The sequence below is a fragment of the Trachemys scripta genome, chromosome 5, assembly GCF_013100865.1.
Source record: "Trachemys scripta elegans isolate TJP31775 chromosome 5, CAS_Tse_1.0, whole genome shotgun sequence".
Taxonomy (NCBI): Eukaryota; Metazoa; Chordata; order Testudines; family Emydidae; genus Trachemys; species Trachemys scripta.
In genome coordinates this window covers 34,620,216-34,646,809 of record NC_048302.1, presented here as the reverse complement: position 1 = coordinate 34,646,809, position 26,594 = coordinate 34,620,216, and the positions used below count along the sequence as shown (strand labels likewise).

The window sequence follows — 26,594 nt, the reverse complement described above, 5'->3', positions numbered from 1 at the left end:
CCACCCAGGTGTCCAAGGCAGCTCTCCTGGGAGAGGGACAACAGTGCTGTCAGCCCCATGGGGAGGGAATGTGACCCAGACATCCAGGACAGCTCCACAGGGGCTCTGTAGTGCCTGGAGAAGGGGGGAGGGAATGGGACCCAGATGACTCCTTTAGGGGCTCTGCAGCTCCCAGCCCCTGGGAGTGGGGGTTGTAGGGAATGGGACCCATGCATCCAGGCTCCCGTCTCTGTATCCCCCAGAACATGATGGTGCTGAGGGACCCGAATGGGGGTGGGGCCTGCATCCCAACTGGATGTGCAGAGATCCTGATTTCCCCTGGCTGATCAGGGATGGTGCTGACACCACGATAAGAGTCCTGACCCACTACAGCTATAACAGGTAGCTGGGGGCCAGCACAGGGACAGGGGCGCAGTCCCAAGGGAGGGCCGGAGGACTGGGGGAGTGAGCACAGGGCGGGGAGGAGTGGGGGTCTCAGCCTGGGAGGTGGAGAGAGCTGGCTCCCAGCCTTGGGTGAGGGAGGGCAGAGAACTGGATCAGAGCACACCAATGTGGGGAGAACTGACTCCAAGCTGGAGGAGGGGCTCCCCAGGGTGGGTGGGGGTCCCAGCTTGAAGGGTGGAAGAAGTGGGGCACAGAGAGCCGCGGGCAGAGAGGAGTGGGTGGGGAACAACAGAGGAGTGCAGTGGTCTCAGGCCCCCACAGTTTATAGGTTAATCCATCTGGGCAGGTATTGCAGGGAGTTGGGGGGTCTCTACCCCCAAAGCAGATGACAGGAGCAGATCTCCAGCCCAGCAGATTCCCGCCCTCCCCCCCCCAGCCAGTCTGCTCCCCCAGGGTACACAGACGGGTACGGAAGACTAGGAGTTTGGGTTCAAGGAGCCGGAGAGGCTTGTCAGATTAATCTAAATTGACCCTGTAATCATGATATCCACTCAGTCCATACCTAAACTTCTGTCTTTCTCTCTTGCGCTCTTTCTAGCAACTCTAAAGACAAAACGGACAAGACCACAGAAACACCAAAGAAATGGCAGGAAAAGAGAAGGGAAGAAAAAGCCCCGGAGAAAGGATGGAGACACACTGCGTGCATGCCCCTGCTCCCCTGTAATGAGGGCTTGGGTCTTAAACACTTGTTTCAGTGGGTTTAAGCTCCCTAGAAGTGCCATGTAGAAGGACCTCCCTGTAAATAGTGATCAAGGTCCTTCGCCTCCAAACAAATGATTTGGGTATCCATTATATATCTGTAGCTCAAGGGCCACGCTTAAATATGGGCTCAGGTCTCTGTCTGTTTCACACCTTTGGGACCTAGTCTTTTAAATGCCCTGTGTGATTGATCTCTCCATGCAACAAGGGTTCAGTCCGTCCCCGCTTCCCCCCCCCCCCACTGAGATGGAGTAGCATCCCACTGAGCTGGAGAGGGAGGGACCACTCTCTGATCCCTGGTGGGTGGAGCCAGGCTGGCTCACCCCTCCTGCAGGAAGCTAAGTATAAAAGGCGGAGCCTGTAGTGTAATTCCCCTTGAGCCAGGGAAGAGAACAGATGTCTTCAGAGTGCTCTTGAGCCTGAAGCTGCACTGTGCCCTGTCTGAGGATGAGACTGACCCAGGGGAAGAGTTGCTGGGATTGCTGCTTGCTGTATATCTTGAGAAGCTAGAGGCTGATCCTGAACTGCAGGTACCTTATAGTAGGAGAGTAGGAAGTAGTCCAGGGACAGCTGGCTGTAGTTCAGTTCTGTGACTACCTGAATGCTGGTCAGTGTGTTTTGGTTGGCTCCCTGCTGAGCCAGTGGTGGAACCCTGGCATAGTTGGGGTCCTGGGCTGGGACCTGGTGGAGTAAGATGGGCTTGGGTCCCCCATGCCCTGCTGCCAACCCTGCCTTGGGATAGTAGTCCTTAAGCTCAGAAGCCTGAGTTCGTCTGCTGGAGTCAGGGTGGTAAATCTTAGACGGTTTGTTTGCTCTACCCTGCTCAAGGGCCTGGGCTCCTCCAGATTGTTGGATTGCACTGTCCCACCTAAGGATCTGGTCTCTAATTCCTGGTAAGGGGTGGTGTTGCAGGGGTATAGTGAGGTGGTCGGGGTGGCTCTATATATTTTGTTGCCCTCCTTCCCCCCCCCACCCTTCCCCAGCATGGTGTGCCTGTGGCAGGTCTGCTGGTAATGTGGATTTGGCAGTGTGCCTGCAGGAGGTCTGCCAAAGCTGTGGGACTGGTGGACCTCCTGCAGGTATGCACGGAAGGCTGCCTGACTGCTGCCTGTAATGATGCTGTTCTGGTGGGACCTAACTGAGAGTGCCAGTTCAGGAGAAACTGTTTTAAAGCAGGGCAGTTACAGCCCAAGGCTGGGGTTTTTCCACCTCTAAGGCAAACCAAACCAGCCAGCCAAAGAGGACTGTGGTCTCAACCTACTGGCAACTACCAGTCACACAAGCAATTCCCTTAGACACTCCAGTTTCCCAGTATCACCACCAGTGCCACTTGTTATGTGGACAAATGGTCATGAAAACCAATATCTCAGTAAAAGAAAGGTTCTCTTGATCCCAAAAGGACCAAGCCCCAGACCCAGGTTAATATACAAATCAGATCTTGCCCACAAATCATGCTGTTGCCAATCCTTTAGAATAAGGAATAAAAGGAAAAAGTTATGGATGAAAGCTAGAATTGGTTAAATGGAATCAATTATGTACAGTACTAGCAAAGTTCTTGGTTCAGGCTTGTAGCAGTGATGAAATAAACTGCAGGTTTAAAATCAGGTCTCTAGAGTACATCCCCCAACTGGGATGGGCCCTCAGTCCTTTGTTCAGGGCTTCTGTTTGTAGCAAAGTCCCTTCAGAGGTAAGGAGCAGGGCTGAAGACAAAATGGAGATGAGACATCAGCCTTTTATAGTCTTTTCCAGATGTAAGAACACCTCTTTGTCCTTACTGTGGAAAATTACAGCAAAATGGAATCTGGAGTCACATGGGCCAGTCCCTGCATACTTTGCTGAGTTACAAGGCGTATTTGCCTTCTCTCAATGGGTCAGTTGTATAGCTGACGATCCTTAGGTCTGCCTAGCCTGCTTGATGGCCAACTTGTCTGGGATGTCTCCCAGAAGCATAGCATACGTTTGAAATACAGACAGCATAGAGCCAATATTCATAACTTCAACTACAAAACCCCAAAGAAGTGGGCTGTAGTCCACGAAAGCTTATGCTCTAATAAATTTGTTAGTCTCTAAGGTGCCACAAGTACTCCTGTCTTCTTTTTGCGGATACAGACTAACACGGCTGTTACTCTGAAACTTGTCAGTGTATTTAAGTGTGTTCCCAGCTTGAAGCATGAACTTCAGTGAGTTGGGTCTCGTATGCTTAAGTACTTTCTGGAATTGGAGTTTTAAGGATGAACAATTACAGAGATGGGGTTGGGGGTGGGTTTTTTTGCTTGTATAGGTATTTAATACAAATAACTATGGTTGGAGGTTACCCTTTTGTATGACTTATTTTATTTATAAGCAATAAATACCAATAATGATGACATAAACAAGAATAAATAGTAGACTGACATAAATATACTGTTACAAATCCAGTAAAATAACCTGACAATATTGTCACAGCGCACAAGGAGAATAAATAGTAGCAACAGCTGTTAAAATGCCACTTCATCTCATATTTTTTATGCCATATAAAAGATTCATTGATTTCAGTTAGTACTTCCAAAAAGCTGGTATTTTTATATCTAAATTTCCTTATGAGTTTTTCGCATATTTGAAAACTTCTTCTTAATTCTACTTGGATTCTCTTGCCAGCACTGAGGCTGAAGTTAACTGCATAGCTATTATGAAATAATTGGTATCTCTTCACTTCTATCCCGGTGAGCTGTAGGTCCTGGATTGCCGCTGGCATTCTCCTTCAGGGACTCCATGGGCTTGAGACCCTGTTGGGGCCACCTGAAATCTCCTTCAGTAATGCTAATTCAACTACTCTAGGGAAAAGTGTGTGTGTGTGGTGGTTTTTTTTTTTTTTTTTTTTTTTTTTTTTTTGTACTGAACAAGCCTTCTATGGAGTCTGTCAATAAGTAGAAAACATCTAGGCATTTCCATGTGACTGATCTCCCAAACACACCAGCTGTATTGTGTGGTTTTTTTTTTTTTCAGGTATGCATTTATCCCCTGGAAGTACTCTTTCACTCTAGTGAACTGGTGCTCCTCATTTTCTGGGTTGGTTAATTCTGTGCTCTCAAACATGCCTCCAGTCTCTGAATTTGCAGATAAAGTCCATACTGTCACCTGACTAGGGAACTCCCATCACAGGCAGTTGGCATGAGGATTTTGCTAAAGATGGTGAAATCCTCTTGGACATTCTTTTACTGAATGATTGTACGATACCCATAATAATGTGAGAAGTAATAATCAGCTTGCGCTAGACCTTCTACCTGTCACTGTAGTGCATGTTAACCTGTCAGTTACCACAGCAAAGACTTTCCCTCCAGTTAAGGGAATACAGTTTGCATGTTGCAGAACTTCAATATCTAGATCAGTGATAGTCACTCCTTGGGAGTTCAGCAGCCAAATTAGTGATCAACATTACCCAAAAGAGCTACAGTTGTGTGAATGCATTGATTCATTTAGTATTCATATTTAAACAGTATGAGAGGGGAAATATTTAGACATTTTTTATATAATGTATATTGGAGCAAGTTGACAACTTAATTGGTTAATGACCTAGTAAAAGCATACTGATTGGTTAATAACTTAGACTGGCTAATTAAATCACCCAGTGTTTTTATATCCTACACTGCAAAGACACATCAAAAAGCCACTTGTGGCTCAAGAGCTGAAGTCTGAGTATCACTGATCTAGATGCAAGTCATGAAATGTTCTGAGAAATACATACAATCAAAATAGTCCCCTCTGGTCCTTGAGATCATATTGTCTCCATTCATTGGGTTCTCTCCCCCCCCCTCCCCCCCAGCATTTCTTCTCCATTGGGGCTTAATTAACTCACATGGTATTTCATAAGAGTGAATGTATTGCATAATGCTTGATGTGTTATGCAATACATTCATGTGTTAGAAGTCACTGTGGGAAGAATCTGCAGAGAGGAGGGATTCCACTGTATCCTTCTGTCTTATCCTCAGTAGTTTCAGCATCCAGAACTGAAATGAAATGTTTGAAACACAAAGGGTAAAAATATAATTTTAATTGAATAGATCTCAATAAATCAAAGATGTTTTCTGCATGTAAGCTTGCAAGTCTTAGTATGTTCACTTTTTTAAAGTCTCTAGGAAGCTTCTCAAACCTTGGAATACTAGGAATAGCTCTCATGAGGACTAATTAATAGCAATGATAATCCTAGAAACACTACATGTGTCAAAGTCCGAGTACTTTGTGGTGTAGGGAGGGAAGTATCATTATCTGATAACCAAAGGGCTGGTGAGGTGCTGAAGTATTCAACATATGTGTACTTTGTTGCTTGGTCTGCCAATTACCTACTGCACAACAGTACTGATGTGGGAGATTATGAAGATCTGTGAAAATAAATAATAGTAGAAACACAGGAAAAATAAATCCATGTCACTGAAAATCCATTTCCAGGACAGGAAGAGTCTAAAGTGGCTGCCATGGAAATCAGTTGCTATTTGGCCATTGAACCTGTGGAAGAAGGATCAGGCCCTAAATAAACAGAATTATAAAATATTTGCTATCTCTGTTCAGCTGTATAAATTGCACTAATGTTGGTTGACTTACTCCAGGGAAAAGTTTTGTACTGTACCTTAGTTACTAAGTTGTCTTGTGAGTTTATCAGTACAAAACATCTGGGTATTTCCATGTGAATGATCTCCCAGGCACACAAGCTGTATTGCTTTTCTATAGATAGAGATCAACACTCAGATCATCCAGAGCTCTGAGATGATGATGATGATGATGATAGAGAGCCACTGACTAAGCCAGCCCTGATTATAGAATGGGCCCCACCTGAGAAAATTAGGCGATTCCAGGTTTAACTACTGAGTGGGCCCAGCTGACAAAGGGCTGGAAGAAAGAGAATGCAGGGAGTCAAAAGGGTCTTGAGTGAGCAGGGCAGTGTAGACAGTGCTAGATTGATGGGGCGGGGGAAGTCTTCTGTTGACCTTGCTACCGCCTCTTGGGGAGATGGATTAACTACAGTGAAAGGAGAACCCCTCCCATTGCTGTAGTGAGAATGTACACTGAACATTCCTTTTGAATGTTCACCTTTGATTTATCAAATAGTAATTAATTATTATCTGTGGGCCAGTAGGGAGATGACGGGCCCTTATATGAATTTTGGGGAGGAGAGCTGAGGGAGTTGGAGGACAGTGTTATGGACTACTAAAGCATAAGACCAGTGTGCTTCTGAAATGGGAGGTGAAAGACCATAGATAGAGCTAAGTGTTGCTTGGTTGATGGAGGGCTCTATAAATACTGATTAAGTGCTTTTGTTTGTATTGTATGTATTCTGCTATTTGTTTTTGGGACACCTCATAGGTGCAAGTAGCCAGTTACATCACTTAGTCCTTTGTGCATTTCTGGAAGGCACTCGCATACTACAGTGACTCAGTCACATAAGAACCTGCATACATTTCTTAACTTTTAAAAAATGTTGCCTTTTTGATTTAAAAATTAATTTGGCACTAGTTTTGCATTGACAACTGTTTGTTACCATTTTAAAGCTTTCTGTAATGTGTGTCCAAAAGTAACCCCTTTCTGCATACATCCTACACAGGTCCATTTATTTGTACCAGGAATACTGGTCAGCTATAAAGAAGCAAGTTAACTGAATATATTTGGCATCTCATTCAAACCTAGGGGGGTGAGAAAGAGGAAGCATATTTTCTCCATTTTCATGTGCATCAAGGTGGGGGAATATATTCCAGATTGTCCCACTAGTGGAAGTCAGGCAGATGGTATGGATCACCTCAAAATAAGAATATATTGGCTTTTCATTACATATGATCTAGAATATTTTTAAAATATTCTTATTTATTGAGAATCCATTCAGGATCCATGTCCTTGACTAGAAAGTCATATCTTTGTGTTTTTTCATTCCCTTCATCAAATTCACAATTGGTATAAATAGACTTCAATGACAGGAGTCACACTTGCTTATCCAAGCAGTGAATTTGGCCTCCTGGTGGTATTATACGATAAAATACTTAAAATATCACTTTAGCAACAGTATCAGAATTCTCAACTCAACTGCCTAACATTAGGCCAGGTGAGTACTACCCAGAGACATCTACACGGAACACATCACAGGACACTGCCAGTACCAGGTCGAGTAAACGAGAACACTGAGCAGGGAAATAACCCACTTCCTTCCCTGAGGAACCAAGGAACGCACCCCACCCACGTACTTATTCTCTACACCAATACCTACTTAGAGTCTTAATACATTCCATGGGTGGCGTACCTGAGCGCATATATCCACTGATGCTTTAAAAACTCCCACACCCCAATTTGGATCTATGCTTGTTATGTGATATGTATGAACCTTGAATGTAACCAATACTTGCAATCCTCCATAACCCAAGCCAACCCCAGCTGTGCAGTAAATTTGATTTAAAATGTTTTTTAATAAAAATTAATTGGTATGCATAAATGTTCTTAAACATAAGGTATTTACCCATCTGCACCATCACTTACAGATTATTTCTTCACCACTTCAATGTAGCTTTGGCAGAACTGGGAGGAAAGTAACTATAGCCATAAGAAGAGTTTCTTTCAATACTACAGAGCACTAGATGGTGCCTTTTCCCAAGTTTTTCAGAATACATGTAGTGCAATTGATCTCTGCTCTTTTCATCACAGTAATTCCTGTAATGTGTCAAACTTCACATTTTATTTAAAGTTGCAAAGAAAAATGTATCAAAGTATCTGAGGCTATCATTTAGACATGTCTAAGGCAAAACAGATCTACACTGAAAGACAGTACTATAAAGTGACAAGAGAAAATCCCTTCATCTACATAGATTTTTTTTTTTAATTATATATACAGTAGCATTCCAGAAGCTATTGTAAGTGAAGACCAGAAGGGAATCTATTCCCTAATAAATAGCATGAAAGATTAAAAGTATACTTGGTTTTAATTCATGTTAGATATTTGGATTTGTTTGAATTAATGACTCTAATATCTTAGCAAGACATAATGGCTTTGCATTAGCAAGAAGAGACTCAGTTATCACTTGAGCATGAGCCTTTGCTCCTTGAGTGACAGTGGCTAAGAGGGCTACAGAAATAGTGTGCTCAGCCTATCCAGGCATCCATCCCTCTGCTCAATTCTAGAGTGAAGTTCCTAGCTTCCAAACATTGGTTTTGACACCCTTCCTTTACACCTCATACAAACTTGAACAAGCTAATAGTTCCCCCATGCAGCCATTCACAGCTGGGGGCTGTCGCTATAGCAAAAAATTTAAGGTGGGAAGAGCATAAAAATAGATAAAACAGCAGAGGTAATGTGGAAGATACAAGGATGCAAATGGATGGAATGCAAGCCATATGAGCAAAGGCTAAAGGAACGGAGTATGTTTAGTTCAGAAAAGAGGAGATTAAGGGGGATATAATGGGGATCTACAGATACTTGAAAGGCTGCCATAAAAAAAGATGGAGGAAAAGTTGTTCTCTTTTGCCACAGATGACATCACAAGAGGCAATGGGTACAGCCTAGCAGGTTTAGATTTAGGAAGTTTTTCCTGCTATTTAATCTTAGGCTACATCTACACTATGGGGCGGGGGGGGGGGCAACTTAAGATACGCAAATTCAGCTACGTGAATAGCGTAGCTGAATTCGACGTATCGCAGCCGACTTACCCCACTGTAGGGACAGTGGCAAAATCGACCTCTGTGGCTTCCTGTCAATGGCGCTTACTCCCACCTCCGCTGGTGGAATAAGAGTGTCAATTCGGTGATCGATTGTCACGTCCCAATGGAATGCAATAAATCGATCCCCGAGAGGTCAATTTCTACCCGCCGATTCAGGCGGGTAGTGTAGACCCAGCTTAAGAAAGTAGGAGAATGGGAACAGACTGCCTCCAGAAGTTGTGAAAGTGGTTTGTTTGTTTTTTTGGTTTTGTTTTTCCCCACTGGAGGCTTTCAAAAGGAGACTGGGTAGCCATCTGTCTTGGATGATTTAAACACAACAAATCCTGCATCTTGGCAGAGGGTTAGACTAGATGACCGCAAGGGTTCTTTCTAACCCTACAATTCAAAGATTCAGAGGAACCAAACACACTCCTATTAAAAACTGTGAAATTAATGCAAAATTATGCTAACATAGTGGGATGGAGAGCTTTAAATGTCTCTCAGTGAACCTACAAGAGACAGAAGGGAAATGCCAAAAATATTGTTTAATAAACTCTGAACACTCAAAGTACAAAATTAAACAGATCAGGTGGGTGAGGCAATATTTTTTTTTTATTGGACCAACTTCTCTTAGTAAGAGGAGCTCTGTGTAAACTCAAGCTTCTCTCTCTCACCAACAGAATTTGGTCCAATAAAAGAGATTGCCTCATCCACATTATCTCTCTAATATACTGGGACCAATACAGCTATACCACTACTGAATACACTATTAAATCTTGTATAAAAGACAAGATGTTATGTAGACCTGTTGGGATGATGGTGTTTCTGGTTTACTTTCCCTTTTGGAGACCCATGTAAGATCATTTGAGTTATACAAGGCTGAGACTTTCAAACTGCACCCAAGCAAGGATAGTAGCAAAAAAATTGTATGAGTAATTGAGGATTACATTTTAGTGAATAAAGTTCCATGGAAGACACTGAGAAAATGGACTTCATGTAGAAGAAATGAAAAGATAAGAGAATGTAGAAGGTTAGTGAGAGGATAAGTGTGTGTGTGTGTGTGTGTGTATATATATTTTTTATATATATAATATAGTCCAGATTTCTAACACTGTAGCAAATATCTTTCAGTTTGGATATATTCCCGAGAGATGGTTCCCCTTACTATAGCATTCCCTCCTGTATTTTGTTCTGAGTTTTGGATTGGTTTCATTTTTTTAAAACTGGCGTGTGGAAATAGCAAACACACTTCCTTCAGTATCCTTTCTGTGAGGGGGAACTTGTCCTGCTTATAGTAATTAGTGTTATAGTCTTCCACGCTTCTGGAGAGACTTGTTGCTTCATTTCCTTGTCCGATTTCCTAATAGCTAGGCACATGGTGAGTTGACTGCTGTTATTGACTGGCTCAGAATTGCACAGACAGGATATTTTAAGCACAGATTAGCTGTCTGTCCCTGCTGCCTGCTTATTTGTTTCACCCACCTGTAAAATCTTGTCATTTAAATAATAAGCTGTTTGGGGCAGGGACTTTCATTTACTATGTCTGCTCAGTGCTGAGCAAAGTGGGACCTTAACCTGGTTGAGGGTACTACAATATAAATATTTTAATAAAGCCTAACCTCATAAAAATTGTCCTCTAGTCCTTGGTGCAAGATTCCTATATCATTGTTTTGTTTCTATTGCAGTAGCACTTAAGAATCCAAATTTGGAGTCTGGATCTCATTATACTAGACTCTGTATATACAAAGACCACGTCTGCCTCATAGAGGTCACAATTTGTGTTCGGGAAGTATTCCAATACTTAGAAATTAATCAAAGGAATAGTTGTTTGGAATCCTTATTCCTGTAGTGACACCTATCAGGAACAACTTCCAACTGTGGAAATGAGGCTGACACGAACTAAAAATAGTCAGTCAGTCAACTTTCCTAATATCTGTGTAAAAGTTAACAACTAAACTATTGGATGAAGGACTAAACAAATGGGACAAATCGGTTAAAAATGGATTGTCTAGAACAGTATGTGTACCTTTTTACCATAACCAATACTTTATTTCTGACTATCCTATTCTGATATACTGCTAATGTAAAAAATACTTCCATTATCAACAATTCTGTTTTCTGTTTTTTTTTTTAAATACCAATAAAAAACATAGGCCATATAACTAGAAATTGCTATAAAAATGAGAAAACTAAGACTCCCAATTAACTTTTTATTGGTTGAATATTCTGGCTTTGACTGAGCTTCAGCTAAAAAGACAAGCTACCAGCCTGGAATGCTAACTTCAAGAGTGAGACTTTGAGCCCAGAACTGGTGATCCTACACGTAGGCTACAGGAAGCCCTTCTGTGCATGAGGAAAAACAAGGCCTACTCAATCATCAAAGTGCTTCTTTAGAGGTAGAACAGTCCCCTAAATTGGCAAAGATGGTTCAAAACTTGTCCTTACTACTGATCATACTGTAATACATGACCTCTCAGAATTAAGACCCAGTTACTACCACTTGGTAGTATCAACCAAGCAACATAGACATGTTCTGGGTTGCAAATAGCACTGTTCCATTTAGCAGGAAAATGAAATACTTGACTCAGACAGTGGAGAGAAGCCAAGAAGTGAATTCTCAGGAAGAATATCTATAGACAGGATATTTTAAAATGAAAAGGTGGGAGTTGAAAAACTTTAGTACTATAGATTATAAAACTTGTATTTCTCCTGACAATGGATGCAACTGGTATTCTCCACAGAAGGTCATTTTCTCTACTGAATGTGAGAATCTATATAGACTTTGGGATCAGCAGGTAGTGATCAATCTATCGGGGATCACTTTATCACAATCACTCTGCCATCAACTCCTATACACAATTTCAGCCATGGTGGAGTATCTTAGGTAGATTCCACCCCACCATACCCCCAGTGTAGACCAGGCCTAAGAGAAATCTGGCTCCAGGTTCTTGTACCAGGGAAATTCAGAGGCAGTAATAGTATATGGTACACACTTTTTCTCAGGGAACCCATGGAAAAAGACAACTCTGGACAAAATCTTCCATGGATTTTTTTTGGTAATTCATGGAATTTTGCCAAGCTTGCCCAAAATGTCATTTAAAAATGCTTCCAAGTCACTGAACAAAACTTTGACCTATAATAGCAGTCATAAGTCCCATTGAAAAAGGTGACCTCAGATGTCACAGAGAGAGTATTCTGAGCAACACTTTATTTCAGCATTTAAACTCTGAAGAGGAGGAGGGTTTAATTAAATTCTCCCAATTTTCTCCACTTGTATTCACTGCCCACACACACACTTGGAGGTTGAGGAATGCTAAATGTTCCTCCATACAGAATGCTAAATGCTGATCCACATGACAGCCAGATAAGATTGCTTGAGAAATCTGCAATCTGTTCTCTCTGCCATGGGCCTGGTTCTGGCCTCCCAAGACTAAGCTTGGGGCATAAAGTTGGGTCACCTGCATGAACATGTGTGTTACTTCCAAACTCCACTGAAGTTTGACCCACTTACACCAGGGCTGAATTTACTCCAGTATGTTTAAATATATACATCTGTGAGTATTAACATTTGGCAAATTACATAATTTTACTATTTAAATTAAGTTTGTTCTGCAGGTGAGGGACGGATCTTGGAAATTTCCTATCAACAAGCATATTTCTCAGCTACTAATTCATATGTTAAATCCTAGAAAGATCATTTGTTGGACCAAAAAAAAAGAGCAGTTTTCTCCTTCCTGAAACATGTGCCCGGCTTTCATGAAACAGACACACCTTTTAGTCTCACCTAACTAGGAAAATTACCTCTTGCATGATGTCAACAAGTTTCAGCAACAGGGTCAGCACCTGTTCACTTGCATATGGTTTAATTGCAAGCATGGGTCAGGACAAGCTGTGTTTTGCACCTTCAGGAAACTCTAGTTAGGGCCAGCTTGAAGACCTGTTATCAGCAACAGCTAACTTTTCTAGTATAGACCCAGCCTTCTGAAACACAGACCAACAATCAAGACCATAGCACAATATAGCATTGTACTATCCATATAAAATGAGTCCCAGATAAATGGGACAAAACCAAATAACATGACTCCCCAACCTGGTATTTTTGTCAGAGTAGGTGAGCCCTTAGGTTTTTGTGTTTCCTTGGGGCTACCTTCACTAGAGAATTGTACATACTCCTCTTATATGAATGTGACTGTGCTGCTGCTGCAAGTAGGCAACCCGTTGGAGCACAGAGCACTGCATCCACAGAGAGCATTTCCTACAAGCATTGTCATTCATCTGGATTGCTGAATATATTCCATAATGCCTGGCATTCTGGAGCAGGTGCATAGGATCTGGGATTCACAATATATCTATTTTCACCTGTTCACATTTTTGGTTCATTCCAAACCTCGGGGTGGGGGTGGCACAAACTTTTTTTTTCCTGGCATGAGGGCTACATCAGGTTTCCAAAATTTGAATGGCAGGCCAGTTTGGGGAGGCTGTGCCTCCCCAAACAGCCAGGCATGGCCTGGCTTCTAACCCCTATTCAACCCCCTGACAGTCCCCCAGGACTCCTACTGCATCCAAACCCCCTGCTTCCTGTCCCCTGACAGCCCCGCTGAGACGCCTTCCCCATCCACCACCCCCTGCCCCTGACTGCCCCCTGGGACCTGTGCCCCCATTCAGCCACTCCTGTTCCCTGCCCTCTGACCGCCCCAAGCCATATCCACCCCCTGACCACCACCCTGAACTCCCCTGCCCTCTTACCACACTGCCTGGAGCCCTGGTGGCTGGCGTGAGCTGAGGCTGCGGGGGAGGGAGAACAGTGGGGAAGGGGCTAGCCGGCCGGGCAGGAGGGTCCTGCAGGCAGTAGTTTGTCCACTTCTGGCATAGGTGGTAGTAATTAAAGCCTCTCATTTTCAGATGCCATAGCTGTAAGTCATCCATTCCCTCTTCACACACTGCTGGACCACTTTTGAGTAGCAGCATTCAAGGAGGTAAGTTCCTTGTTTTTAATATTTTAATTAATTTATCCTATAACCTTCTAATTTTTATTGTATTTTCTTTGCTTTTTTTATTTTATTTCATGCTGGCTGTATGGATTGAGCACAGGATGACTGAGCCACCAATGAAATACATCTGTGAAAAAGGCAACTGCAATCCTAGGATGCAGGAGAAGCATTTCCAGTGATAGAGGGGGGAATGACATCATGATTGGACTTCACTCTCTCTACAACCCCACACCTGCAAGTACTGGAGGAAAAAGACTGAACTGAGGGGGAAGTGCTGGTCCCAAGCAGGAAAGAAGAAAGCCTGCCTTGTATGCTTGATTCAAATATTAAAGAGTACAATAGGCTTAGATTGTGGTTTTGTTTTATTTTGTACAGTAATCTACTTTGATCTGTTTGCTACCACTTAAAAGCTATTTTATACTTTACCTAAAACACTCTGAAGTGCAAAGGGGATAAATCTCATGATTAAGAGTTGGTGCATGCCACTTTCCTTTGTAGAAGTGGCGGTCTGGGCAACAAATTCATACTGGACAGGTTTTGACTAGGCTAGGATGGTGCAGCTCTGAGGTCTTGAGCTGGGAGTATTTTGGCTGCACCCTCTCTATTGTGGGTGCATGAGTGGCTGGCCAGAGCATTCATGAACACAATTGGGTGTGGTTCCTGTCTGTTGGTGTGAGGGCAAGTGTGGAGGGCTATGCAGCTTGTCACATCACAGTGCAAGAGGGATCCCAGATTGGTGAGACTGAGGGCTCAGCTGTACCTCAGTTCCAGGTGGCACCCTGGGGTGTGTGGGGAAGAACCCATCACAACTGGTAAGACCTCATCTGGAATACTATGTACAGTTCTGGTCATCCATGTTCAAGAAAGATGAATTTAAATTGGACCAGGTGCAGAGAAGAGCTACTAGGGTAATTGGGGGGAGATGGAGAGCCTATTTTAAGAGGGGCAACTGGAATAGCTTGGCTTGTTTGGCCTAGCAAAAAAGGCTGAGAAGGGTTATGATATGGAAAGGGGTAAACAGTGCGGTGACAAAACTTGCAAAGGATACATACACAAGATAGTTGCACCCAAAGCAGACTGCAAAGAGGTACAAAGAGATCTCCCAAAACTTGGTGACTGGACAACAAAATAGCAGATGAAATTCAATGTGCATAAATGCAAAGTAATGCAGAATGGAAAACATAATCCCAACTAGACATACAAAATGATGGGGTCTAAATTAGCTGTTACCACTCAAGAAAGAGATCTTGGAGTCATTGTGGATAGTTCTCTGAAAACATCCATTCAATGTGCAGCAGCAGTCAAAAAAAACTAACAATGTTGGGAATCATTAGGAAAGGGATAGATAATAAGACAGAAAATATCATAATGCTGCTATATAAATCCCTGGTATACTCACATCTTGAATACTGTGTGCAAATCTGGTGTGTCCTCCCTGTCAATCTCAAAAGATATATATTGGAATTGGAAAGGGTACAGAAAGGGGCAACAAATGACTAGGGGTATGGAATAGCTTCCATATGAGGAGAGATTAATAAAACTCAGACTTTTCATCTTAGAAGACAGGTGACTAAGGCAGGACATGACAGAGGTTTATAAAACCATTACTGGTGTGGAGAAATAAGCAAGTGTTTTCTCCTTCTCATAACACAAGAACAAATGAAATTAATAGGCAGCAGGTTTCAAACAAAAGGAAGTATTTCTTCACACATCAGAGTCAACCTGTGAAACTTTTTGCCACAGGATGTTGTGAAGGCCAAGACTACAACAGGGTTAAAAAAAGAATTTAGTTTAAGTTCAGGGAGGATAGGTCCACCAATGGTATTAGCCAGGATGGGCAGGGATGGTGACCCTAGCCTCTGTTTGCCAGAAGCTGGGAATGGATTCCCTCTGAAGCACCTGGCATTGGCCCTATTGGAAGACAGGATACTGGGCTAGATGGACCTTTGATCTGACCCTGTACGGCCATTCTGATGCTCTCTATGTACACTAGGGGGTAAATATCACAGAAGGTGAAGAGCTATTTAAGATAAAGGACAATGCTGGCACAAGGACAAATGGATATAAACTGGTCTTGAACAAATTCAGTCTGGAAACTAGAAGATTTAGAGGAGTGAGGTGACATTGTTTGGGATGGTAAGGGCCTTTAGCAGCCCTGGCTTCCACTTTGTCTTATTCTTAAAAGCTTCATAGGAAGGGATTTTTTTTTTTGCCTTCTCACTTCTGGGTTTGAGGGATATATATTTTTTTTTTTTAAACTTCCTATCTATCTATCTTGGAAGCATCAAGGTGGGCCATAGCTGAAGATGGACCATTGAATACAGATGGTGCAGGGCTCTGAGGTGACACCAAGCATTTTTTTTTCTCAGGTGCTTGGCTGGTTAATTCTTGCTCACATGCTCAGGGTTTAACTGATCACCAAATGTTGGGAAGGGATTTTCCCGCAGGTTATATTGGCAGTGACTTTAAAGGTTTTTGCCATCCTTTGCAGCACTGTGGGTGTGGGTCACTTGCCAAGATTATTTGGTATGTCACATAATCATTTCCCTCTCATCGCAGCAGCCTTGGGCACTAGTGCACCTTGGTGCCTATTCTCTGCCAGTGACCTATAATAATCTAGTGTCTTGTGGGATGTAATACATGATTTAATTTTGGTTTTTGACTTTAGTGTGAAGGTGGTGGCCTGTGGTATATAGGAGGTCTAGGTGATCTGGTGGTCCCTTCAGTTCTTAAACTCTGATTTATGTGTGTTGTAACTGAATTAACAAGATTCTTTTCTCATATCTCTAGTACCCAATACAGGAATGCTCCAGGCCTGGGTATAAAGGGAGGACATCTTTCCAGCTCCCTCCATGTGGCCCAGCAAGTTTCCTAAATCCTGAATGCCTTGCCTCCGATGTATCCGACTCCAGTGCCAGGGATGAGAACTGAATGCTAGGCCTGTGTGGTATTAGTACTGTAGATTGAAAGAATTCCCTATCAAATCAGCTAAATTTACAAGTAAAATTGTGTCCCTTTCAGAGTCACTCTTCATAAAACAGCAAGAGTTTAGCAGCTCTGGATGTTTGAACTTTGGGGAAACTGTACCACCTCTTTTATATTTTTGTTTGCTAATATGTTAACAGTTTATATATTTATCACTTTCTTGGACTCATCTGTATCAGTTATGCTTTCATATGTTCAAAAAATAATTTTTCCATAACACAAGAAAGAGGGTACTTTAAAGTAAAAGGTAACAAACTTAAACAGTTACAAAAAATATACTGCACTTGTTCACACCCATTATAATTAACCAGGGCAATTTGTTGCCTTAGGATATTCTATACAATAGAATAATTAGTTATTGTTTGTACAGAGTGCTTTAGACATCTACAGTATGCTATACTAGAAAAGTATTCATGTGAAAATAAAAATAGCCTCTTCATTTATCCAGCTATGATGAAATTACAAGATTATCAATCCAAAGGTCTATAAAATAAACTGATTATAAATTAGATTTAAGAAAAAAATGTCTTTACCCTGATATAAAATTATATTAGGGCAGGTTTGTGTCTTCCTTTGAAGCAAATGACAATGGCTAAAGCCAGAAGCAGGATCTTGAACTAGATAGACCATAGACCTATTCATAGCAGTTCTTTCATTCTAATTATATAATCCATATTCAAAAATGCATATGACTGGAATAACTAAGAAATAACATAAAATGCAAATATGGCAGGAATGATATTATTCTACAACCATAAAAAAATACAACGTGTATACACAGATCTGGCCAACGGAATAATAAGAGAAGACCCCAGCAATAACAAGGAAGTTCACAAGGATGTCAGGGAAAGACTGTATCTATATCATAATAAAGAAAAGCACCTAAATTGACCTGTTCTGCTTAGGTATTTTTAAATAATAATTTTGTTAAAATTCTTAGAAAGGGAGCCAGGTTGTCCTAAAATCACTAGGGATTATCTTTGTATTGTCTGTAAGCTTTTACATGAGCAACCTATCCAAGACCTTTTAAATCAGGTGGCTGTGTCTGAATGGTCTTTCTTTATCCACTGTACAGCTAATGAGCATGTCATGGCTAACACGAGATGACAAATAATTTTAGGGCCAGATTTTTAAAGATAGTTAGATGCAGATAAGTTATGTTAGGATTTTCCAAAACACCTAAGTCTCAGGTATAATTCATACATATTTTAAATACCACTGTTTCTGGGGGCAGGGGAGAGTATTTTGTCCACTTGGAGTTGAGAAACATCTTTTTGGTGTGAATTCCAGAGTCCTACAAATCAAACAAGATAGAATATCATTCAAATAGAAAATAAACCAGTTTTGGGACTTAAAACTATTATTGAATTGTATTATATACAAGAAAACAAGATACCTATATTAACAGCCTATCTTGATGCTACACAAACTCAATTACTGTGTAGCTTTTAGGGTATTAGTGGCAAGGTTGAGTAGTATTTAGTAGAGAAGGGAAAAAAGGCAGATCTTGGTCTCATTTATAACTGTATAAGTGAGAAATAACTATGCTGAAGTCAAAGGGTTACTTATTAATACTACTGTAAATGAGCTCAGAATCTAGCCTTAGACATTTTAAGGGATTGGCAACAGGATACAGAAGCATTCTTTTTTATATTGCTTATTCAACTCAGATCCAGATGAGAGGTGATAGATAACTGTTTGGTGGCTTTTGTGAACTGAGATGATAGTCCCAGTTGCTAGTGAACAGCTGACTACTTCAAAAAAACCCACCCTTGTGGAAGTTTAAGGTTGACTGAGAGTAAGAGTGAGGCAATAATACCCATAGTGGGAGAGAGGCAAGCTCTTAATAATTGGGTTCCTGACCCTATAGCAATTTTACTTAGCTTCTACCCAAAACCTTCAACTCTATATAAAAATGACTGCATAGCCTGTGCAAACCCTGGACAGAGGCATTATGGAGTGACAACAGTGTGCCTCATTCAAGGAATAAACTGTTGCTGATTCAGCACTAGCTGAAGTTGCCATGGGCTTTTTTCTCTACGGACTTGCACCTCAAGTATTCATCTACAGCTCTGCAGAATGGGTGTAAAAATGCTATCAGATTAGAATAGGAGTGTTTTACCTCCACATTTGCACAGGTGTAACGGATCAGCTGAGAAGCATGGCAATCTGTGATAAAAAGGTGAAGGACGGGTGTGGATACAAGTTAATCTGTCATTATTTGTGACTAGTAAATTGTTCTAACATTCCCCTAAAGCAGCAGCAATCTTATTTCACTGGGCATGCACACGTTGGTGGGTGTGTTCCCTGGGCAATTACACTACAATTGATTTTTAGTCCCAATTTCATTACACCATATTTGGATAAAGTGATCTGGGAACTAAAAGACTGGATGCCCTCCTCCAGGCTTTGTTGTGTGGCAGATGTGTCCTGTTTCTACAAAACATGTGGAAATGCAGTTCCAAGAGCAACTGGCAAGGGGATCAAGTTGAGGGACCAAAGTGTGTACATGTTTTTGAAAAACTTTACAGATACAACAACGCTAGTGGGATGATGAGAAGGAAGTGGGCAAAGAGCCAAGAGCAATGTGAAATGAAAGAAAGAAGAGGCAAGACAAAAGCAGAACAGAAAAGAGAGAGGGAGTAAATCACTTACATCCAATAATACACTTACTATTTTCTCTGTAAATACATATATAGACAGTTTTTTAGGCCTGGGTAACTATTTTGTGTTTAAAAGCAGCATTGGCTACTAGAGAGAGAGACTTTTACAAAAAGCTTCCTGGCCAATACCCTTTTGAATATTTGTGTGCCAGCTGTATTGTGAGCTCAGAGGCAAGCAATGTAGGCATTTTAAATTCTAGGCCTTATAGGCATTCTCAAGCTTGTTCATGGGATGGACTGACTTTTAATAGACTAATTGTCTCATGGAGACCTCCTCTTGCTCATTCATAACTGCCAGGCCTCCCAGTCCCATTTACAATTGAATAACATCAATCATAATTATTGCTTATATGGAAAAATATTAGAAAACTATTTGAGGTATTTTTAATACAAGTTAGCTAGAAAAAAAGAGGCGAGCCAGCACAATGTAACTAGCCAGTTCACTTTGGGCCATCAGCAAGTGCTCTATGGACAATAGTTTAAGAACCTCGTCTCTAGAAGTTCTGTTCTTCTTTCCCTTGGTGGGTTCCCAATAACATACCTATGCACATCTAGTAATAAAGGAATTTTTACTAAGGGTATGTCTTCACTATCTGCAGAAAAGAATGGGTGGAAATATCAGACATATGAAGTCTAATCAATAATTCACTTGTGGTGAATGCAGGAGGAGGGTAAAAGGTTGCCCTTGTCCCTCAGGGCCTTGGAAGGAAATAAAATCTTAAACCATTGGTCTCTCAGACGTGGGTTTGACTCTGACAGTACTCCATGGCCCTCTCCTTCTTTCCCTCCCTTCCAAGTCCCCTTTCCCTTTATCTTTCAGTTTCACTACTTCCCTACTAAAAAACCCCACCCAAAACTTTAAAAAACAAATAAACAACATACATTGTGGAACAAACATGTCACTTGCATATAATTACATTGTTATTCTGCTTGTATGTTATCTCTCTTTTCTACCTCCCTCCTCATTATCTAAATTGTAACATCTTCAGGGCAGGGACTACTATTGTTTGTACAATGCCTAGCACTATGGGGCCCTGATCCCAGATACAGTCCCTAGGTGCTATCACAATAAAGATAATAAAATACTAATAAGGCAGAGAGAAAAATTTACAAGATCCAGTGGTAAAGGCAATGGAGCTTAAATTCCCCAAGCCAAATAGCTGCAGATTCCTATTTCTTCTCGATCTTTTTTAAATTATATATACACCTATACCAGGGAAATTAAAATGCAATGCAATGTAATGATCAAGGACTCAAATCAAGACTTTCCAGAAGCTAAGGCTGCTCCCAAAATGCTAACTTAACCATGTTGCACATGTCGAATTTCTGATACTTAAGTAATACATTTAGCAGGTAAATTAAAAAAAAAAGCCTTGTAAAAATGTATTATTGTTTGTCATTAATGTGCATTACAAAATGCATAGTATGTGCAGGATGATTGACTTAAGGTTGCAGAAAGAGCTCTCATATCTGGGCCTTCCTCATTTTTTATTTCAGTCTTAATTCTGCATCTAATGCTATAGATTTTGCATCAAATTAATTTAAAGTAATATGCATGCAGAGATCTAGCTGGGCATTTTTGCAAACATAGTCACACTAGTTCTGCTAGGTATATGAAAGAAGTCATGGAAGGATAATGTTTTTAACAATTCAAGCACTAAAATACATTAAAATTTAAAACCTTTAATGAGTAGAAGGGAGTGGGCTTGTTAATTCTAGTACCCTGGAGTGCCTGAGCAATGGCATAAACACAGTAATTAGACAAATAGACTCAGATAGTCTGTACATTCTACCATCTTTGGCCAGTGGATAAGAGGTAAGATCTTTGCTTGTTAAAACATTTTGATTCCAAGATTTGTCTGAAGAATGTACAGCACCCCCCATTGGGTAAAACAAGGGGGAGCCGGGAGAGAGCCAAAGATGGTTTAAGCCACATTTAGGCTCTCACAATCTCGGACCAGCTGTGTGCTGGTCTGATCTCCTAGTGTAAGTTAGTGCAGCATCTAATGTATTGTTGCCCTTGGCCTGAACATTTGGCCAAAATTCAGAGCCTGACCATATTGTTTTTATTTGGAGAATCAATTAATACGACGAGTCAGCTATTTCTTTGGTGCAATTCTGTTTACTTACAAAGCACATACACAAAGTTGATTCCATGACCATAGCAGAAACAAAGAACAAGAAGCAGTTTCTTTGCTCACATTTTCCAAGTCTGCCTTTCCAGACTGTCCTGTGCCCCACAGAGCTCTGGCTCTTCTCCCTCCAAAAGGTATCCTCACAAATACTTCTCAGGCTCTCCTAAGCTATGTCGGCATAATTTATGTCATTCACGAGTATGAATAAACCACCCCCCTGAGAAACATAAGTTATACTGACATAAGCGCTGGTGTGGACACCGCTATGTCAGCAGGAGAGTTTCTCCTGCCAACATAGTTTCTGCCACTCACGGGGGCTGGAGTAGTTAAGTCGACGGACAGCTCTCTCCTATCAGCTTAGAGCAGCTGTAAACTCTCTAGCGTAGCTGTGCCTTTAGTCTCTTGGCTTTCTGGTTGCTTTTTGCCTCTGAAACCCACACAGATAGACACAGCTGCACCCAATCAATCCCCAGCCCCTGCATTTGAAATCAGTCCTCAGGGAAAACCCTCTTGTCCCCGAATTAGTTCTTGCTCAGGCCGTCCCATGTGGTACAGTGCCCTCAGTGGCAGCTTCTATTGTTTCAGCTACATTTCGCCTAATGAAAGGTGGCTGTCATGCCCATCAACTTTAACATGGTTTCTGCCTACAAATCAAAGATATTTGCTGGTAGCCATTAAAACCTTCAAGCATAACAGCTAATCAGCTTTCAATTGAACTAAAAGCACTAACTCTCACTCCATTTGTAAAATGGTAACTGGTAAAATCACATTGGAATTGAAGTAGGAAAAATGCAAGGTGGTCAGAGTGATGTTATGTTAAGGTCTGATATTTTGAGACACCAATGGAACCTATTTTGTGAATTAATGCATGCAGGTGGTGATTCATTGTATTGTATAAGTGTCAGATATGTTTTAGCTGAACCTTTATTCCCATAAGATTCAAAAGGCCAAAGTGGGAAAATTACTCCTGTGAGCAGTAAGAAAATGATTAAATCACTTCGTAAAGGAAAGAAATCCCTTGCACATTACACAAACAAAATATTCGGTGGCAGGGGGCCCATATTTTGAGCAGCAGAGAGCATTCTAAGAGTGATAAATATCAGGATGCTCTCTGCTATTTTGATACTAGGGTTCTTCAAAGGAGCAGGATGGAGGGGGCAAGGGGGATGGAAATAATACAGGGCAAGATCCATACCCTCTTGGAGACACAGCACGAACTCATAACCCTGGGGGAGGGCGAGGCCATCCTAATTACAGACTAGTGCAGCTTCCTGCATCTCTAGAGCAGCCATCCCGGGTGCCTAAATTATATACAGCCTGCTCTGGATTTGCTACTAGTAGTGACCTTGTCAAGAATCCCCACAGCCCTACAGGCCTGCTCTCACTGCCCTGTTAAGCTCCCTTCCACCCCTAGCTTTACACCCGGCATGTCCTCTGCACTGGAGATTCTAAGGGGATGTGCATAGGAAGCCTCTGGCTATGCTGCACAGTACTGTCCTGCAGGAATTCTCCTCGGCTGGAATAAAAGGCTTTTTTCAGCCCTTGTACCTAACCACAGCAACATATAGGGACCAGGGGGATCAAAGTCTCAACCATGGAATGATATCGCTAAAAGGCCAAAATAACTTTGTCAACATATGCCACACAATTTAGCATTTTGCATGTTATCCTTTTAAACTGAGACATTTTCCAAAAAAGTTATATTTATACAGCGCTTTTAATATTAAAAGCATTTTACAAACATTATGTACATATTACAAACATACCGGTCCTCCCAGCACCCTTGTAAGGTACGTCAGTATTATTTTTAATCCCCTTTTAGAGATGAGTAAACGAAGTTACAATGATTTGCCCCAGGCTACAAAGGTAACCTATGGCTGAGTCAGGAGTAGAACTCAAGAGTTCCACGCTCCTTGGGCTCATCCACCCACAAACTGGACTTGAAATAACTAACTTGGTTGTAATTCATACCTTATTTATTTCTGTGGCAGTGTGTGTGTGTGGACACTTATTTTGAAGAAAAGTACCCTTTTCAATGCAACTTAAGTCAGAAAAAAATCAATTTAAGTTAAATTGAAATTAGACACTCTTACTCCAAAATAAAACTGATACTTTTAGTTACTTTGGTGCAAATTACAACTGATTTAGTCATTTTGGTTCCAGTTTGTATGCAGAGAAGTCCTAGTCTTGTGCGCAGATGACTTAAAATAAAGTTTCTANCTCCCCTCCTTTATTCCCCTCTGTCACGCTGCCACTATTCCTAAGCCCTTCATTTGCCTCATTAAAGACCGATGCAAAATATTCGTTTAGATATTGTGCCACGTCGATATAGCTACTACTGCTGCATTGGTACAGGTGTAAGCTTGCTAGTGTAGACATGGCCTTATTCACACTCCTGAGCATCAAGTTATACCAACATGACCTGTAGTGTAGACAAGCCCTGAGTGTAGCAAAAGCCTTTTAATAAAGGAGGGAAACAATGCGGCATTATGTTGGGGAAACATCACAGACAGGATTCATAACACAAACCATGAGCAAAAGCCCCACTCCAAGTAAAAAGTGATGAAGAGTCCTGTGGCACCTTATAGATGTAGTGGAGCATAAGCTTTTGTGGGTGAATAAAGCCACGCAAGCTTATGCTCCACTATGTCTGTTAGTCTATAAGATACCACAGGACTCTTTGTCACTTGTTACAGATTCAGACTAAGAGGGCTACCCCTCTGATACTCCTAAGTAAGTTTGGCAGTGTCCTTTTCCCCTCGGGTTCTCAAGTCCAGCAACCCAACAGACACTCCTCCCACAGTTTCTGTCCTTGGTCAGTACAGTCCCCCAGACTTCAGAAGTTCATCTGCAAAGTTTACCTCCCCCTGCCTGCATGAAAGTGGAGGAGGCATGGGGGGGCATCTTACATGCTCTGCTGCTCAGGTTGATGGCTGTTTGCCACGCCTCCCAATGGGGTTCTGCTGCAGTCTTCACCACCAGCTGATCCGCTCTGCCTCTCCGCTATCTGCTCAGCAACTTGTCTTCAGGCTCCCCTTAACACAGCTCTCAGCAATCTCAACTCTTAGTGATTTTAGCTGGTGCACCACTAGCCCAAAGTAGGTCAAATGCTTAGCTGAGGGCGAGTCCCTCCATCATAAAATGCCAAATACCGTTCTACTGTCCTTGATTCACATAAACAGGATAACAACACTTTATTACTCCTGCCCCAATAACAAAGAGACTGGGGATCCCACAGCAGCCAAAGTGACCATTAGGGCAAGCAGTCCATCATGCTATGCAGGGTGGGTGTGTCCATGCAAACAAGATCAGCCCCTGAAGTCCTTTTCCACAGCTCACCACCAGATGTCAGGGTAGAGCCCATTCTGACTCTGCTTGCATCAGGATAGTTAGATGATCCTGAAAGCATTGCCTGTCACTCCAGTTAAAAAATAGGAAACAAAGGTTAGGAATAAATGGTCAGTTTTCAGAATGGAGAGAGGCAAATAGTGGTGTCCCCAAATGGTTGTACTTGGACCAGTGCTGTTCAACATATTCATAAGTGATTTGGAAAAAGAGATAGAGTGAGGTGGCAAAATTTGCATGGTTACAAAACTATTCAAGATAGTTAAGTCCAAATCTGACTGCAAAGGGATCTCACAAAACTCGGTGACTGGGCAACCAAATGGCAGATGAAATTCAGTGTTGATAAATGCAAAGTAATGCACATGGCAAAATATAATCCCAACTATACATATGAAATCATGGTGTTTAAATTAGCTGTTACCTATCAAGAAAGAGATCTTGGAGTCACTGTGGATAGTTCTCTGAAAACATCTGCCCAGGATGGGCAAGTATGCAACCCCATGTTCTGCGTGTCACTAGCCTCTGTTTGCCAGAAGCTGGGAGTAGGTGATGGGGAATGGATAACTTGATGATTACCTGTTCTTTTCATTCCCTCTGAAGCACTTGGTATTGGCCACAATTGTAAGACAGGGTCCTGGACTAGATGGACCATTGGTCTTACCTAGTATGGCCATTCTGCTGTTCTTGTATAGAACCCAGATGTATCTACCCCCACACTCCCGCTGTAATCCACTAGACCCCCACTCCCATCCCAGAGCTCAGATAGAACCCTAGAGTCCTGATGGAGTGTCTCTCTCTCTGCAGCGTTAGTAACAAAGGAAAAATATACATTAAAATCTTAAACCTAGCCAGTGTCCCTTAAGTGACTTGCCACAAGATGTCAGGCATATTAGTATTAGAGCTGAGTGGGTCTAATATTTAATTTGCTTTCTTTTATACAGGAATTAGATACAGAGCTCTTGTCAACTAATTGCTAAGTTATCTGTCCAAAAACTAGAGTTTTTAGGTGCCTAATTAGCCCTTGGAATCACGGATAAAGTTGCCCCGCCCCCACCAAAATCTGAAACGGTGCTCTGTGGACAATGAGCCCCTGAACGCAGCAGAGGCCACTCGGCTGCTGAATGGCAGTGTAGGGAGCTCTCTGGCAGGGAAGGAGCATGTCTCAAAGAGCTTGGCTTGTTTAGCCTAACCCAAGGAAGGCTGAGGGGAGATAGGATTGCTCTCAATAAAACCAGGGAGGGAGAGGAGCGCCAATGTGGACACAAGAACAAATGGATATAACATCAACAAGTTTAGGGTTGAAACTAGATGACCCATCAAATGGGTGGAGTTCTGGAACAGCCTTCCAAGGGGAGCAGTGGGGGAACCAAAAAACCTAATTGGCTTCAAAACGGAACTTGATAAATTTATGGAGGGGATGGTATGATGAGATTGGCTACATGCCATTGTAGGTAATCTACAATTGCTAGCAGCAAATATTTCCAATGGCCGGTTATTTCTAATGGGACATTAGCTGGGGAGGGCTCTGAGTTACTACAGAGCATTCTTTGCCAGGTGTCTGACTGGTGGGTCTTGCCCACGTGCTCTGGGTCGCCACATTTGGGGCCTGGAAGGAATTTTCCTCTGGGGTCAGAGTGGCAGAGACCCTGGAGATTTTTCACCTCCCTTTGCATTATGGGAAG

At 42.0% G+C, this 26,594-nt stretch overlaps 2 long non-coding RNA genes across 3 annotated transcripts; one reads left to right on the top strand and one right to left on the bottom strand.

Moving 5' to 3' along the window:
* The first annotated feature begins 1,528 nt into the window (after nt 1-1,528).
* LOC117878341 lies at nt 1,529-14,123 on the top strand. 2 transcript variants are annotated; one of them, XR_004645964.1, is made up of 3 exons: nt 1,529-1,673; nt 13,696-13,769; nt 13,885-14,123. It is a non-coding gene; the product is annotated as an uncharacterized LOC117878341 (long non-coding RNA). The 2 variants fall into 2 exon arrangements; XR_004645963.1 differs by lacking the exon at nt 1,529-1,673 and adding an exon at nt 3,885-3,966.
* LOC117878340 lies at nt 3,983-19,778 on the bottom strand. The gene is made up of 3 exons (XR_004645962.1): nt 18,892-19,778; nt 17,986-18,063; nt 3,983-5,129 (listed from the first exon to the last, which is right to left on the bottom strand). It is a non-coding gene; the product is annotated as an uncharacterized LOC117878340 (long non-coding RNA).
* Between the last annotated feature and the right edge of the window lie 6,816 nt (nt 19,779-26,594).